The sequence below is a fragment of the Thalassophryne amazonica genome, chromosome 2, assembly GCF_902500255.1.
Source record: "Thalassophryne amazonica chromosome 2, fThaAma1.1, whole genome shotgun sequence".
Lineage (NCBI taxonomy): Eukaryota > Metazoa > Chordata > Actinopteri > Batrachoidiformes > Batrachoididae > Thalassophryne > Thalassophryne amazonica.
This window is the reverse complement of record NC_047104.1, coordinates 18816446-18820077: the sequence shown is the minus strand read 5'-3', so window position 1 is coordinate 18820077 and position 3632 is coordinate 18816446. Positions and strand designations below refer to the sequence as shown.

General features: G+C 41.3%; 1 long non-coding RNA gene across 1 annotated transcript in view; it reads left to right on the top strand.

Annotated features, from left to right (window-relative positions):
* The first annotated feature begins 461 nt into the window (after positions 1-461).
* LOC117522575 overlaps positions 462-3632 on the top strand; it is a 10468-nt gene continuing 7297 nt past the window's right edge. Inside the window, exon 1 of the long non-coding RNA XR_004564249.1 lies at positions 462-473. This is a non-coding gene — a long non-coding RNA (uncharacterized LOC117522575). The remainder of the gene's footprint in view (positions 474-3632) is intronic.

Here is a 3632-nt window from a genome sequence, read left to right as displayed (position 1 = left end):
ATACAATCAATCATGACATATTAATCAATAAACTTGAACAGTATGGGATTAGGGGGTTGGTGTTGCACTGGGTGAGAAGCTACTTAAGTAACAGAAAACAGTTTCTGAAGTTGGGGGAATATACATCATCATGCTTGGACAATGCTTGTGGCGTCCCACAGGGGTCGGTATTGGGTCCAAAACTGTTTCTAATTTATATAAATGATATTGTCAATGTTTCCAAAATATTAAAATTAGTATTATTTGCAGATGACACAAGCATTTTTTGTTCAGGGGGGGATTTGCAGGAGTTACTGAGGAGGATCAGTATAGAAATGGGAAAATTGAAAATATGGTTTGACTGAAACAAATTATCATTAAACTTAATTAAAACAAAATACGCGTTATTTGGCTATTGTAATGCAGACATACAGGTTCAGTTACAAGTCGAGGGGGTAGATATTGAAAGGGTACATGAAAATAAGTTTCTGGGGGTGATAATAGATGATAAGATAAACTGGAAGACTCATATAATAATATTGGCGACAGTGGGAAGGAAAAACTCCCTTTTAACACGAAGAAACCTCCAGCAGAACCAGGCTCAGGGAGGGGCAGTCTTCTGCTGGGACTGGTTGGGGCTGAGGGAGAGAACCATGAAAAAGACATGCTGTGGAGGGGAGCAGAGATCAATCACTAATGATTAAATGCAGAGTGGTGCATACAGAGCAAAAAGAGAAAGAAACACTCAGTGCATTATGGGAACCCCCCAGCAGTCTAAGTCTATAGCAGCATAACTAAGGGATGGTTCAGGGTCACCTGATCCAGCCCCAACTATAAGCTTTAGCAAAAAGGAAAGTTTTAAACCTAATCTTAAAAGTAGAGAGGGTGTCTGTCTCCCTGATCCGAATTGGGAGCTGGTTCCACAGGAGAGGAGCCTGAAAGCTGAAGGCTCTGCCTCCCATTCTACTCTTACAAACCCTAGGAACTACAAGTAAGCCTGCAGTCTGAGAGCAAAGCGCTCTATTGGGGTGATATGGTACTATGAGGTCCCTAAGATAAGAAGGGACCTGATTACTCAAAACCTTATAAGTAAGAAGAAGAATTTTAAATTCTATTCTAGAATTAACAGGAAGCCAATGAAGAGAGGCCACTATGGGTGAGATATGCTCTCTCCTTCTAGTCCCTGTCAGTACTCTAGCTGCAGCATTTTGAATTAACTGAAGGCTTTTCAGGGAACTTTTAGGACAACCTGATAATAATGAATTACAATAGTCCAGCCTAGAGGAAATAAATGCATGAATTAGTTTTTCAGCATCACTCTGAGACAAGACCTTTCTAATTTTAGAGATATTGCATAAATGCAAAAAAGCAGTCTTACATATTTGTTTAATATGTGCTTTGAATGACATATCCTGATCAAAAATGACTCCAAGATTTCTCACAGTATTACTAGAGGTCAGGGTAATGCCATCCAGAGTAAGGATCTGGTTAGACACCATGTTTCTAAGATTTGTGGGGCCATTTTCAAACAGTACAAATCGTGTATAAAGCAATAAACAATTTACTTCCAGCAAATATTAAAAATATGTTTTTCAACAGATCAGGGGATTGCAATCTGAGGGGGAAATTTAATTTAAAGCATTAGTGGGCACGAACAACATTAAAAGGTTTCTGTATTTCTGTCTGTGGGGTGAGGATGTGGAACAGATTGGGAGTGGGGCTCAAGCAATGTCCAAGCATGAACCAGTTCAAACAGCGGTACAAAAATGTTTTTTTCTAGGTATAGGGAGGAGGAAGGGTAATGGGGGTTAGGGTGTTTTTGTTTTTTGCTTCGGCTTGTAAATATATAGTATTTTGTATGTAAGTAGGTATGTGTAGGTGTATATTTATGTTTGTGTGTGTGTATATATATATATATATATATATATATATATATATATATATACACAACAAAAATATAAACGCAACACTTTTGGTTTTGCTCCCATTTTGTATGAGATGAACTCAAAGATCTAAAACTTTTTCCACATACACAATATCACCATTTCCCTCAAATATTGTTCACAAACCAGTCTAAATCTGTGATAGTGAGCACTTCTCCTTTGCTGAGATAATCCATCCCACCTCACAGGTGTGCCATACCAAGATGCTGATTAGACACCATGATTAGTGCACAGGTGTGCCTTAGACTGTCCACAATAAAAGGCCACTCTGAAAGGTGCAGTTTTGTTTTATTGGGGGGGGGGATACCAGTCAGTATCTGGTGTGACCACCATTTGCCTCATGCAGTGCAACACATCTCCTTCGCATAGAGTTGATCAGGTTGTCAATTGTGGCCTGTGGAATGTTGGTCCACTCCTCTTCAATGGCTGTGTGAAGTTGCTGGATATTGGCAGGAACTGGTACACGCTGTCGTATACGCCGGTCCAGAGCATCCCAAACATGCTCAATGGGTGACATGTCCGGTGAGTATGCCGGCCATGCAAGAACTGGGACATTTTCAGCTTCCAAGAATTGTGTACAGATCCTTGCAACATGGGGCCGTGCATTATCCTGCTGCAACATGAGGTGATGTTCTTGGATGTATGGCACAACAATGGGCCTCAGGATCTCATCACGGTATCTCTGTGCATTCAAAATGCCATCAATAAAATGCACCTGTGTTCTTCGTCCATAACAGACATCTGCCCATACCATAACCCCACCGCCACCATGGGCCACTCGATCCACAACATTGACATCAGAAAACTGCTCACCCACATGACGCCACACACGCTGTCTGCCATCTGCCCTGGACAGTGTGAACCGGGATTCATCCGTGAAGAGAACACCTCTACAACGTGCCAAATGCCAGTGAATGTGAGCATTTGCCCACTCAAGTCGGTTACGACGACAAACTGGAGTCAGGTCGAGACCCCGATAAGGACGACGAGCATGCAGATGAGCTTCCCTGAGACGGTTTCTGACAGTTTGTGCAGAAATTCTTTGGTTATACAAACCGATTGTTTCAGCAGCTGTTCGAGTGGCTGGTCTCAGACGATCTTGGAGGTGAACATGCTGGATGTGGAGGTCCTGGGCTGGTGTGGTTACACATGGTCTGTGGTTGTGAGGCTGGTTGGATGTACTGCCAAATTCTCTGAAACACCTTTGGAGATGGCTTATGGTAGAGAAATGAACATTCAATACACAAGCAACAGCTCTGGTTGACATTCCTGCTGTCAGCATGCCAATTGCACGCTCCCTCAAATCTTGCGACATCTGTGGCATTGTGCTGTGTGATAAAACTGCACCTTTCAGAGTGGCCTTTTATTGTGGGCAGTCTAAGGCACACCTGTGCACTAATCATGGTGTCTAATCAGCATCTTGATATGGCACACCTGTGAGGTGGGATGGATTATCTCAGCAAAGGAGAAGTGCTCACTATCACAGATATAGACTGGTTTGTGAACAATATTTGAGGGAAATGGTGATATTGTGTATGTGGAAAAAGTTTTAGATCTTTGAGTTCATCTCACACAAAATGGAAGCAAAACCAAAAGTGTTGCGTTTATATTTTTGTTGAGTGTTTGTATGTATGTATGTATATGTATATATATATATGTATGTATGTATATGTATATATATATATATGTATGTATGTATATGTATATGTA